The 14,450-nt window shown below is 35.0% G+C and overlaps 1 protein-coding gene and 1 pseudogene across 1 annotated transcript in view; one reads left to right on the top strand and one right to left on the bottom strand.

The window, feature by feature from the left end:
- Nucleotides 1-14,450, bottom strand: part of LOC107422148 (putative lipid-transfer protein DIR1) — a 324,822-nt gene that overhangs the window by 132,317 nt on the left and 178,055 nt on the right. The gene's annotated exons all lie outside the window — the stretch shown is intronic.
- On the top strand, nt 962-13,005 carry LOC107422159 (probable aldo-keto reductase 4; annotated as a pseudogene).

Raw genomic sequence — 14,450 nt, 5'->3', positions numbered from 1 at the left:
TTCATTGACCCTATAGGATGCTGACCAATTAGGCCGCATCTATCCAGTTACAGGAATCCTAAATCTCATCGATACCTATAACAATGCTGGCCTCCAAGGCTGCCTCAGCCCCGATGCTGGCCCTCCAGGCTGCATCCATCTAGTTGCAGGATCTACAGGCCGCATCGACACATATAGGAGTGCTAGCCTCCACGGCCGCCTCCGTCCCGATGCTGGCCAATCAAGCCACATCTATCCAGTTGTAGGAACTCCAAGCAGCATTTACACCTACAGGAGTGCTGGCCTCCAAGGCCGCCTTTGCCCCAAAGCTGGCTCCCCATGTTACACCCTTTCCAATGCAGGCCGTTCAAGTCATATCAACACCTATTGAAATGTGGGCCTTTAGGGCTGCATCCATCCTAATAATATCTTCAGTCACATCTACCACGGTGCTAGCCTTTTAAGCTGTATCAAGAATGATGGTGATTGCATCTACTAAAGTGCAGGCCTTTATGGTTGCACCAACAATAATGAAACACGTTGAAGACATGGGACATAAGAGCCAACTGTACGTTTTTCCACCTGCCAGAAATTGAATATGGGCCGAGGGGTAACCGCTTATGCACTAGGGCCGTAACCAGAGGTATTGTCGATATGGCATCCCTCAACCATATCAGGCCAGGTTAAACAACCTTAGGTGGAAGAATGAACATTATAACCTCCAAACCAATTGAGACTTTGGACAGTCAAAGATCAAGAACAATATGAATAAAGGTTTGAGCATGCATTTCGGAGCTACTGAAAAATTCATTTTAAATATGACTGGTTGTGAGACTATGAAGCATGATCCGAAGGAATTTAAAAATTCATTTTAAATATGACTGTTTGTGAGACTATGAAGCATGATCCGAAGGAATTTTAGTCCGAACAGAAGACCAAATACCATAGGCAAAGACATTCAAAGACCAACATGATCATATCGATGGCTATCGTAGGGTACTAGTATGGAGAGCTCAGACTTAAAAATTGAAATATTACATGTTTAATCAAATTATTCTAATTTAATGAAACATGTTGGGGGGGGGGGGGGACAATGTTTGTACCAATATTTTCGGTTTAAGATAATAAAGAAGCATAAGGAAAAATATCCCATATGGATTAGGAGAAGGAAAACCATTTGGATTTTAGAATTATAAGTTTTCAATTATCCCACATCGGAAAAGTAAAAGATTTATGGGTGGCTTCTTTTACTATATAATGAAGCCTCATTTGCTCATTGGAGGGACCTTAACTTCTACTATATCTCTGTACACTAGAATAATTCTCTCATTTTTAATTCTAGTTTTCAATATAGAATAGATCTTTTGGCTGCTTATTATTTAGATTTTATTTAGTATTGGCCCTTAGGCCACTTATTATTTAGTTTTAGCCATTTAATTTTGTGCTGGTCCTTAGATCACCTATTTTATTATTATTAGTATTGTTCGTATTTATTTTTCTTAATCATTAAGGCATTTGAACCTTCTTAATTGTTTCTTCTCTGCAATTAGATACAATCATATGATTTTATCATATTTTTGCAATTGTTATTATTATTGTTTTCTCCATTTCCTTCAATCTAGAAGGTGGCACGCTCGCACAATCAGTCATGCCCGGTGTCAAATTTTTTTCTAACAATTCTCTTATCCAAACTTCCATTATTTCTATTCCTTTTCGACTCCTCCTTTTCAATCTTCAATTTGAACTCCTTAGTCTCAATCCATCCAATCCATCTTATCTATATATATGTATATGAAAGTATAGTCTATGTTTGAATTACATAAGTGAGAAGAATCAAGCTTGGTTCACAAGGTCTAAAGGTATCGGCACAGGGACTTGGATGCATGGGCATGTTAGATTTCTATGGCCCTCTGAAGCCTGATTTCGGAATGATATCTCTCATCCACCACACCATCAACTCTGGCATAACCCTCCTCGACACCTCCAACTCGTACAGTCCTTACACCAACAAAATCCTTCTAGGAAAGGTCAAATTTTTTTTTTTTAATTCTTCCAAACATACCCCATTTTAGGATTTTCTTTTTTCTCAATTTGGGTAAGTTTGTTTTGGATTTTTGAGTTGGTGAATTGAAAATGGACAGGCACTCAGAGATGGAGTGAGAGAAAAAGTTGAGGTTGCTACCAAATTTGGTATATGTGTTAAGGAAGGCAAGAGAGAGATTTGAGGTGATCCTCAGTATGTGAGAGCCGCTTATAAGGCCAGTGTGAAATGGCTTGGAGTTGATAGTGTTGATCTCTGTTACCAGCATCAATTTGACACCAAAGTCCCAATGTGAGTCACAATGTCTGCTCCTTTTCTTTCTTTCTCATCTTTCATTTTATTAAAATTGATTGTTGTTTGTTTCTTTTTATTAATTCCTAAATGGGTTTTTATCTTTTTTTTTTTTTTTTTTTGATAAAGCTAAATTGGATATCAAATTGCTAAACTAGTATATATTTATATGACTTGGTTTTCAAAAAATTTTGACTCAGTATTTGCATTGCTAGGGAGAGTGTTTACGTTAGATTGTCCACTTAGGGATTGAAGCTTAAAGTTAGAGTGTCCACATAGGGATTGAAGCTTGAATTCTTCTTCTATTTTGTCTTTCATTTGTCAGTTTTCCATCATGACCTTTTTTATTATTTGGGATTACACGATTTAGTAAAATATTAAAATTTTAGGTGAATAAAATAAACAATATGAGAATTCATATAAATCTCAAATGCATTTAAATCTCAATCCTTGAAAGAGGTCTTGGTAACTATCAAGGTGTGCCTGACATACTAAAAAGATTGGACAAGACTATATATATAAATGTAATAATACTAAAGATGTTGGACAAGAAAGGTACCACCAAAACCTTCTTCCTTTGTATTTCTTTTTTTATAATAGAGAGAGATTTAGGCATTCAACCAAAGTTGGTAACCAACATACTGAAAGTCTACGTGCTTTACAATTGCTTTAGGCAAAGAGCATTTTCCATAAAGAAATTTCATACAACAATAAAAATGTAAGAATTCTTAATACATCAAGTTATGAAAAAGCTATAGCTTATTCCAGTTACTAGTAAAAAGCCTGTGAAGAATAGCTTACAGCTTGATAAAACTATGTGTTGGAATTATATAGTGAAACCAAACTTTGTGAGGTTGGTCTACTTTATTCATTTGTCTCTGTGAGGGTTTCCCATGTGTCTTGGAAATATTGATAGCTTTGATGCTTGAAATTTAGCATGTTGGCAGAATTTTTTGCTTATTTTGGTTGTTTCAATTTATCTAGTTTCAATTGACATAGTTTACTACCGTGCTTTGCTTTGAAGAGATGGTAAGCGTACATGTATTGATTAATCTAAATAATTCCATCCACAATGTTAGGATTATGTTTTTGAGCTTTAGAAACTTAGATAATAACAAATATAAAATGTCTTGACAAATCAAGTGTATATTTGAAAGAAGTAAAATTGCATTACTATTTGATGTGAACCCGCCCAAGCTCGCATCACCGACAACTCATTGGGGTACTGATCCGATACTGATGAAGACTGGACCGATCACCAGGGCTCAAGCTAAGAGATTTAAGGACAATCTTGCTTCCTTTATCCAAAAAGTAATTCATTCTCAAAAGGGCTTGTCCATACCTGAAGATAAAAGACCTGTTTTAAGTATCCAAGTGGTGGAAGCTGATACATCGGATACCCATACATCGGACACCCTTACCTCGGACATCGGAGCATTGCCTCGGACATCTGATCTCGAACTTCGAACATCGAATGTAACTTAGCTCAGACAGACATCCGTTAGCTCGACCAGACATAACTTAGCTCGGACAGACATCAGTTAGCTCGGCCAGACACAAGTTAGCTCGGACAGACATCAGTTAGTTCAGATAGGCCATAAGTTAGCTCGGACATCAGGCAGACATAAGTTAGCTCGGTTGAAGACATAATTCAGCCTAGATGTCAAAGTCAACTCGTTACCTAATTTACAATTGACTTTATTTCTTTTTGGATTCTTATTTATTTATTTTCTGGACAAATAACTTTAGGAAGGTTTTTATTTTATTGTAAATTAATTAATTCCTAATTTAATATAAAGGAATTAATTAATCAAACTTAGATTAGGAAAGGAAGTATAGTCGCGGCCAACTAGGTTTCTTTATGTGTGTGGCCGGTTTTTCCTAGGGTTTTTAGGGTTTATTTTGTTTCTTTCAAAGCTTATTTAAAGGCTTATTTTTCAATAAGAATGCAACTTTGATTTGATAAATAAAATACTTGTGAGATTAATTATCTCTTTGTTCTTGAGAACACCTAAAACACCATTAGAGAATTGGTTGTTTTAGCTTGACTTATCAATAGGTTTTCCATCCCTTATTGTGGTGTCTACATTATACCAAAGTTGTTAACCACAGGTTGGTTAGGGGTTGAGGTCAATTCCATTAGAACTTGAACTTAATTAAGATCCGGGCTAATATAATACGGATTTAGGAGCAGGTCGTCCTAGGTTCTTATCATTTGGTATCAAAGCTAAATTTTGTTCAGGTTTGATCTATCTTTATTTGCTTTATTTGTTTTTGTATTATTCTACAATTTTAGCATTAGGTTAAGGTTGCATCCATTCTATACACGTTCTGCATCTTAAAAAAAAAAAAAAAAATTCCTTCCTAGTTGAATTAGGATTTCCTAGTTTTATCGTATTTTTGTTTCCTAGTTTGTTGGTTGTTTTTCATCATTGTTCTTGTTGATTTTGGTTTTTGTTGATTTTTCTTTGCTGTTTTAGTCTTAAATATTTGCATTCATATATTCAAAAAAAAAAAAAAAAAAAGAAGTTTGCGGCAACATTTAAAAAAAAAAAAAAACTGCACATTTGTGTTTATTTGGAGGTCACGGGTTTGGTGTTTGTTTTGGAATTGAAATTGCAATTTTGGTAATTATTCTTGCTACTACAGTTGTTTGTGTTCTGTGAGTGAAAAAAAATAAATAAATAAAGGAAGAGGTAAAGCCGAACAAAAATATATATATATATTTCGGTTTGTTGGAGTGTGATTTATTTGCTGGAAATTTATTGGAGCAGCTGGTTTTTTTTTTTTTATTATTTATTTGAGTTTCTAGGAAATTATCTTTGCTGCTGGATATTTGGATTTTGGGTGCTTAAATTATTTGGATTAAAATTAGTTAAAGGAATTGATACAAAACTTGAATTACAAAGAACAACAACCAACAACTTTTCTATATTTTTGTTCTCTTTGATTCTTGTTCGTATTTGAATTTCTTTTTCTGGAATTTTATTCTTGAACTCATAATCTACTACCATCTGGTGCAGTTTTCAAAAATTCCAACGTTTTCCCATTATTTTGTGTTTTCTTGTCTAGAAAGCTGAAAAATTAGGATTTGTTGGATTCTTTCAGTATTGCCTACTTTTTGCTTACTGTTTTGTTGATAAGTTTAATTAAAACATACTAGTGATCTAATTACTGTTTTGTGGGTGTTTTAATTAGAACTTTGAGATAATTCATTGAGTGGAAAAATGCAAGAGTGTGTGAGCTTAAAAGAGGGTAAAAGCCGAAACTAATGTGCAAACACAAGTGTCGAGACCTTATTTGAGTGAAACACGTGAGGGAGTGAATATTGTGAGGATTTATTTTATTTTTGCAATATTTTACTAACATGGCAGATTCTAGAATAAGAAGAGGAGATCCACCCTTGAGGATCAATGAGGAAGACTCCGTAGCATTCCATGGCGATGCCCGAGCTACCGGGAGTGGAGATCAAGTGGACATGAGAGCTGTTTTGGAGTTAACACAACGGATTAGTGCTCAAGTTGAGCATATGAATCAAAGAATGGGAAGGCTAGAAGCCTCACAAGGAATGCCGAACACAAGAAATAGGCAAGAATTCCATGGAGGACGAGGAGGTCGCAAGAGACCAAGAAAGGAATTTGATGAGGAGCCATTCGGTGGAGACTTTGAAGAAGGTATGGATGAAACTTTTACTGTCCAAGATAGAGCTGGCTGTGGAAGATATAGGAGGGAAGATACAGATGATGATTTGGGAAATATCAAGATTAACATCCCACCTTTTATGGGTAAAAGTGATCCCGAAGCTTATTTGGAGTGGGAAGAAAAAATGGAGATAATTTTTTACTGCCATAACTATTCGGAAGGTAAGAAGGTGAAGTTGGCAGCAATGGAGTTTGGACATTATGCACTCCAATGGTGGACCAATGAGCAAAATACCCGAAGGAGAGTTGGTAATGACTTAATCTCGACATGGCGACAAATGAAAGGAGCCATGAGGAAATAGTTTGTGCCATCCCATTACCATAGGTTGTTGCATCAAAGGCTTCAATCTTTGTCTCAAGGAAGTAGGTCCGTGGAAGATTATTATAAAGAGATGGAAATGTTAATGATGAGGCTGAATATGAATGAGGATAGGGAGGCAACAATGGCAAGATTCCTTGGAAGGTTAAACCGTGACATTGCCAACCAGCTTGAATTACAACAATACTTGGAATTGGAAGAGATGTTGCATGTAGCAATTAAGCTTGAGAACCAATTCAAGAGGAGGGGTGTTAGTACACGATTTGGAGGAGTTTCTAGCAGTGGAAGGACAAGTTCAAGTGGCTGGAAAAACAATTCTACTTATGAAAGCAAGCTGAAACCGAAGCTTGGTGAAGAAGCTACCAACCGGGCAAGAAGAGAATTTAAAGCCGAATCTGCCCAAGCCATTAAAGGTGAGGTAAAATCTGAATCTAAACCTCAAAATTCAAGAGAAATTATTTGTTTCAAGTGCCAAGGAAGAGGACATATAGCCAGCCAATGCCTGAATAGAAGGATAATGGTAATTAAGGATAATGGAGAGGTGGAATCTGAGAGTGAGGCTAGTGGGGCTGAAACCGAGCAAGAGGAGGATTGCAATGAAGATGAAGCCGAACCTGTAGATACATCTAATGCCGAGTTGAGCTTGGTTTCAAGGAGAGTACTTGCTGTCTACAAAGATGAAGAGCAGATACAAAGAGAAAACATCTTCCACACTCACTGCGAAATACAAGGTAAAATCTGTAGCATGATTATAGATAGTGGGAGTTGTACCAATGTGATAAGTAATCTTGTAGTTGATAAATTAGGTTTGAAAACAATTAAACATCCAGAACCTTATAGGTTACAATGGTTAAATGATAGTGGTGAGATGAGGGTAAATAAACGTACCAATGTGATAAGTAATCTTGTAGTTGATAAATTAGGTTTGAAAACAATTAAACATCCAGAACCCTATAGGTTACAATGGTTAAATGATAGTGGTGAGATGAGGGTAAATAAACAAGCCAAAGTAAAATTTAGTGTAGGTAGATATGAGGATGTAGTCTTATATGATATTGTTCCCATGATTGCTTGACATATACTACTAGGTAGACTATGGAAATTTGATAAAGATGCTACTCATTTTGGTCGAGAAAATAGTATTTTTTTCAGGTTTAAAGGGAAGAAGGTCAAGCTGGAACCATTATCTCCTAAAGAGGTTTACAAAGACCAATTACAAATGCAACAAAGGAGAGAAGCCGAAAAGCTCAAGGAAAAAGCAAGTATGGCACCAACGGTTTCACCATCCTTTCAAGAAGGTAAGATTGAGGTTGCTGACCAAGGTAAGGTTTCTAAGGTTCATATTGAGTGGAAAGATCAAGGGAAAACCGAAAGAGAGGGAAAAGGAAGTGGCAAACCTGAGAGCTTGGAGAAGGAAGAGAAATCCGAAGGTTTGCGCCAATCCAAGGAAAAAAAAGAAAAAGAAAGAAAAGAAAGGTTAAGTAGCAATTTTTATTTGAGTTTAGGGGATATTAATAAGCTTATTGAGTGTAAGAAACCTTTGCTGGTCATGATTTATAAAGAAAATTATTTTAATGATCAAACTAACTTTGAAGAACTTGAATTGCCAAGTTCAATGATTTCTCTTTTGAAGGAATTTGGAGATGTCTTCCCAAATGAGATTCCAAGTGGACTACCACCTATTAGAGGGATAGAACATCAAATTGACTTTGTTCCAGGTGCTGCCATACCAAATAGACCAGCTTATAGGAGCAATCTCGAAGAAACAAAGGAGCTGCAAAAATAGGTAAGTGATTTGCTTGATAAAGGATACATTCGTGAGAGTTTAAGTCCATGTGCTATTCCTGTTTTGTTGGTACCTAAAAAGGATGGTTCTTGGAGAATGTGTGTTGATTGTAGGGCTATAAATAACATTACCATCAAATATAGACATCCCATTCCTAGATTAGATGATATGCTTGATGAGTTGCATGGTGCTTGCATGTTTACAAAAATTGATCTTAGGAGTGGTTATCGTCAAATTAGAATGAAAGAAGGTGATGAATGGAAAACCGCATTCAAAACTAAATATGGGCTGTGTGAGTGGTTAGTTATGCCTTTTGGATTATCCAATGCACCTAGTACTTTGATGAGGCTTATGAATCATGTAATGCGTCCATTTATTGGTAAATTTGTGGTTGTTTATTTTGATGACATTCTAATATATAGCTGAAATTTGGATGACCATGTGGATCAACTTAGGCAAGTTTTGCAAGTTCTTAGAAAAGAAAGATGGTTTGCTAACATTAAAAAATGTGAATTTTGCAAAGATGAGCTTGTGTTTCTAGGATTTGTAGTAAGTGCTGCAAGAATCAAAGTTGACCAAGCTAAGGTGAAGGCAATTCAAGAGTGGCCGGTTCCTACTTCTATCACCCAAGTGAGGAGCTTTCATGGCTTGGCAAGCTTTTATAGAAGATTTGTCAAGGATTTTAGTACCATAGCAGCACCATTGAATGAAGTTGTCACGAAGAATGTTGGCTTCAAATGGGGGGAAGTACAAGAAAAATCTTTTAATTTGTTGAAAGAAAAATTGTGTAATGCACCTTTGTTAGTTTTGCCAAATTTTTCTAAGACATTTGAAATTGAGTATGATGCTTCGGGTGTAGGTATTGGAGCTATCTTAATGCAAGAAGGAAGACCCATAGCCTACTTTAGTGAAAAATTAAATGGAGGTGCCCTAAACTACCCGACTTATGACAAGGAGATGTATGCTTTGGTGAGGGCTTTGGAGAAGTGGCAGCATTATCTCATGCCAAAAGAGTTTGTGATTCATACGGATCATGAGTCTTTGAAGCATCTCAAGGGTCAAGGAAAGCTCATCCGAAGGCATGCCAAGTGGATTGAATTTATTTAAACCTTTCCCCATGTAATCCACTACAAAAAAGGTAAGGAAAATGTGGTTGCCGATGCATTATCCCGAAGGTATGTACTCTTTTATACTTGAGATGCTAGATTGCTTGGATTTGAACAATTGAAAGAACTTTATGAGCATGATAGTGACTTTGGAGAAAATTTTAGAACCTGTTTGAAACATGGATTTAATAAATTTTACATATTTGAGGGATATTTGTTTAAGGAAAACAAACTTTGTGTGCCTAATTGTAGTATTAAGGAATTATTGGTTCGGGAAGGACATGGGGGTGGTTTGATGGGTCATTTTGGTGTTTTAAAAACTTTATCCTTGCTGCAAGAACATTTTTATTGGCCTAACATGAGGAGAGATGTTGAGAGAATTTGTGAAAGATGTTTGAAGTGCCGAAAAACAAAATCAATATTGAAGCCGCATGGATTGTATAAGCCTTTGACGATTCCTACCTATCCTTGGGTAGATTTGTCTATAGATTTTATTCTTGGGTTGCCTAGGTCAAGGACAGGTAAGGATTCAATTTTTGTTGTAGTAGATAGGTTTTCTAAGATGACATATTTTATTGCATGTAACAAAACTGATGATGCATCCAATATTGCTAATTTATTTTTCAAGGAAATTGTGAGATTGCATGGAATGCCAAGAACTATTGTTTCGGATAGGGATGCTAAGTTCTTAAGCTATTTTTGGAAAACTTTGTGGGCTAAATTAGGTACTAAGCTTTTATCTTCAACTACTTGTCATCCACAAACTGATGGACAAACCGAAGTAGTAAATACAAGCTTGTCTGCATTGTTGAGAGCATTAATTAGTAGAAATTTAAGAACTTGGGAAGAATGTTTGCCACATGTTGAATTTGCATATAATAGGTCTTTACATTCAGCAACTAAATTTACTCCATTTGAAATTGTTTATGGTTTTAATCCTTTGACTCCATTAGATTTAACACCTTTACCTTTAAGTGAGCGTGTTAATCTAGATGGAAAACAAAAAGCTGAATTTGTAAAGCAAATTCATGAGAAGGCACGAGCAAATATTGAGAGGAGGACCGAGCAATATGCAAAGGTGGCTAATCAAGGCCGAAAATCAATGGTGTTTGAACCTGGAGATTGGGTGTGGCTGCATTTAAGGAAAGAAAAGTTTCCTGAACAAAGGAAATCCAAACTCATGCCGAGGGGCGATGGACCTTTTCAAGTTTTGGAGAGGATAAAGGACAATGCCTACAAACTTGATTTACCGGGTGAGTATAGTGTTAGTGCCACCTTTAATGTTGCTTATTTATCTCCTTTTGCTGCAGGTGATGACTTCGATTTGAGGACAAATCCTTTTCAAGAGGAGGGGAATGATGCGAACCCGCCCGAGCTCGCACCACCGACAACTCACTGGGGTACTGATTCGATACAGATGAAGACTGGACCGATCACTAGGGCTCAAGCTAAGAGGTTTAAGGACAATCTTGCTGCCTTTATCTAGAAAGTAATTCATTCTCAAAAGGACTTGTCCATACCTGAAGATAAAAGACCTGTTTTAAGTATCCAAGTAGTGGAAGTTAATACATCGGATACCCATACATTGGACATTTTATATCGGACACCCTTACCTCGGACATCGGAGCCTTGCCTCGGACATCTGATCTCGGACTTCGGACATCGGATGTAACTTAGCTCGGACAGACATCGGTTAGCTCGGCTAGACATAACTTAGCTTGGACAAACATCAATTAGCTCGGCCAGACACAAGTTAGCTCGGACAGACATCAGTTAGTTCGGATAGGCCATAAGTTAGCTCGGACATCAGACAGACATAAGTTAGCTCGGTTGAAGACATAATCCAGCCTAGATGTCAAAGTCAACTCGTTACCTAATTTGCGATTGACTTTATTTCTTTTTGGGTTCTTATTTATTTATTTTCTGGACAAATAACTTTAGGAAGGTTTTTATTTTATTGTAAATTAATTAATTCCTAATTTAATATAAAGGAATTAATTAATTAAACTCAGATTAGGAAAGGAAGTATAGTCGCGGCCAACTAGGTTTCTTTATGTGTGTGGCCGGTTTTTCCTAGGTTTTTAAGGTTTATTTTGTTTCTTTCAAAGCCTATTTAAAGGCTTATTTTTCAATAAGAATACAACTTTGATTTGATAAAGAAAATACTTGTGAGATTAATTATCTCTTTGTTCTTTGAGAACACCTAAAACACCATTAGAGAATTGGTTGTTTTAGCTTAACTTATCAATAGGTTTTCCATCCCCTATTGTGGCGTTTACATTATACCAAGGTTTCTAACAACAGGTTGGTTAGGGGTTGAGGTCAATTCCATTAGAACTTGAACTTAATTAAGATCCGGGCTAATATAATACAGGTTTAGGAGCAGGTCGTCCTATGTTCGTATCACTATTAGTGGAGTTATTCAATATCACAGGAAACTCTAAATAGGAAGTTACCTAAGTGAGTTTGCAGGGGCCGCTTCTATAAGAATTTTTATAAGCTTTAATTCTTTAGAGCACTTATGAAAAACGATGAATGTTTAGGGCCAAACTGAACACAGCTGAAAGAATCACCAATGTTTTGGAGAGTGGTTATGTGAATTCGATTATCTTGGTTTACAACAATGGTTAAAAGTTCAAGACATCATGTTCACTTATTAGCTTGTAAATCCAATAGTTTGTCACTAAGGAAGATTCAAAGCCAAAAGCTATCTTTCCTAAAGCAATTACTTTCTGAGTGAATTTTCTCTAATTGTATCAATTTTTATTCATGTGGGGGATTGTTAAAAATTTATAATGAATAAAAAAATTGTTTTTGGAATATCATGACTATTGATAGAAAGTTAGAACTAATATCATTTCGTTACTAACAGCTGCAATGTTTCCCATGTGTTTGTTTATATTCCAATCAATATGTCTTTTCCCAATCAATGTATCTTCTGTTTGAAATAATGTGTCTTCTTTAAAACAATGTCTTCTCCTAAAACACTGAGTCTATCTGTTATATCTTCTTCTGAAAGCATTATGTCTTCTTCTAAATCATTATGTCCCTTCTTGATATCCTTCTAAAGTCTATAAATACCATATGAGATTATTGTTGAAGGCATTGAAAGCAATTAACAAATGTGTATATAGAGAATTGAAAACTTTGTCTGGTTCATTATTCTTTGAATTTAGAGTGCTACTATTCAAATAAGTGATCGTTGTATCCTGAAAGACAATCGCTGTAAAACTACTGAAGCAGAGCAAATATTGTCTTGAAGAAAGAGCGTTCAACTCTTACCTCGATCAATGTATAAATATTAACTTTCTAGAAATTTTAATTCTAACAACTACCTTTGAGTTCCTTTTCTTTATCTCATTATAATTATTCTACTCGTTATATATATATACACACACATTTTGGTTGTAAGTTTATTAATTTCCTAACGGTTTTGTTTGCAGAATCTACCTAGGTTCCAACCAGAAAATCTAGAGCACAACAAAACAATATTTGAGAGTGTGAATGAAATGACAGCAAGAAAAGGATGCACACCATCACAGTTAGCTCTGGCATGGGTTCGCTACCAAGGAAATGATGTCTATCCTACTTCGGGAACTAACAAGATTGAGAATTTTGACAAGAACATTGGAGCTCTTTCTGTTAAACTGACTCTAGAAGAGAAGGTAGAGCTTGAATCTTTTGCTTCAATGGATATTGTTAAGGGTGACAGATATGCAACTCGGATTCCTACTTATAAGCAGTTGGACACTCCACCATTATCTTCATGGAAAGCCACTTAAGGACATGCCTCCGGTTATGTCTGGTTTTGCCTCTTAAGCAAGTCATGAACTTGTTGAGAATTTAAGTATTTTTCTGTCAGATTTGGATCGCAACGTTATATGTTTCATCAACAAAAGCTTAGAACCCTTTGTATGCCAATTTTTTCATATATTGTATATGTATATCTAGAAAGAAGTAAGATATTTTGTCACCAATGGCTTTTGAATCCACTGGAATTATGACAATTAACTCATCTTTAAAAAAATTAAAAAAGAAAAAAAGAAAAAACAGAGAAAGGTTTTCCAAAAAAGAAAAAAAAAAAAGATTTCGGAGGTAGTTCCAAATCGTTGATGGTGTTGGAGTTGTTAATAGGTTTTAAAAGGATTTAAATGTGGCCTTATATACCTGCCAAGACGTTTTTGCTCTTGTGTTACTTTCATTTGTTTTGTAAAATACTTCTTTAACTTATATATTTATTTTTGGATAAATGAGTTTTTAACCATTGAATAAAGTTTTTTGTTCAAAAAAAAAAAAAAGAATTCTGCCAAATGGACTTTAAATATGTAGTTTTGATTCTAGACCTTGCCTAATTAATTATCTTTTGTAAAGTTTTTTTGTCTGATAAATAAGAAAAAGATAAATTGTTTTCTATTGAGTTTGTAAATAAATTATCTATGGGCAAAACTCCACTTCTACCATGTAAGAAGTACAAAATTACAACTTTTTCAAGTAGCCACAAAAATTTGAAAAAGAAAACAAAATAAAACTTTTTGGTAATAAAAACAATATAAGACTTGACGAAAGAAAAAAGGATAATAAATATAAATGGGTGGGAAAACGAATTTTTATTTTATTGTTTTAGTATCAAGTTTTGTTTTTTTTTTTTTTTCGTTTTTTTTTTCCGGCCTTTTCATCCAATTTTTAATTAGAACAAATGAAAATTATGCTATTAGGTTATCAACATTATGCATTATTACTTAAACAATATATATCAGCAATACGAATTATAAGATGATCATGAGACAATTTGTAACTTATTTTCTTCCAATCTCATTAGCTCCCAATCCCATTCTAAACTGACTTCAATTTTAGCATAGATGTAATTTATTATTTTTTTTCAGTATATCATATATGAATTTTTTTTTTAACAGATATCATATATGTAAATTAAATATCTAATTTGAACCAACAATTTCCCCCCCCCCCCCCCCCCCCCCCCCACAAAACAAAAAAAAAAAAATTTGAATGTCTAAATCTTGTGATTTTAAATTAGACAACTTACCTTGAAAAGTTTTTTTTTTTTTTTTTAAATTAAGATAGTAAATTTAGCCATATGCAATAAACCTAATAGCTTTGTGTCCAATTGTCACTTAGTAGAGAGCACATTAAGTTTGACAATGTTATGTTTTATGCCATAATTGGTACCAAAATAGTATTGTCAAATATATAAAGTTTATTTTTGGTT

Source organism: Ziziphus jujuba, chromosome 3 (genome assembly GCF_031755915.1).
Source record: "Ziziphus jujuba cultivar Dongzao chromosome 3, ASM3175591v1".
NCBI lineage: Eukaryota > Viridiplantae > Streptophyta > Magnoliopsida > Rosales > Rhamnaceae > Ziziphus > Ziziphus jujuba.
The sequence above is the reverse complement of the archived record's forward strand: the minus strand, read 5'-3'. Positions and strand labels throughout refer to the sequence as shown.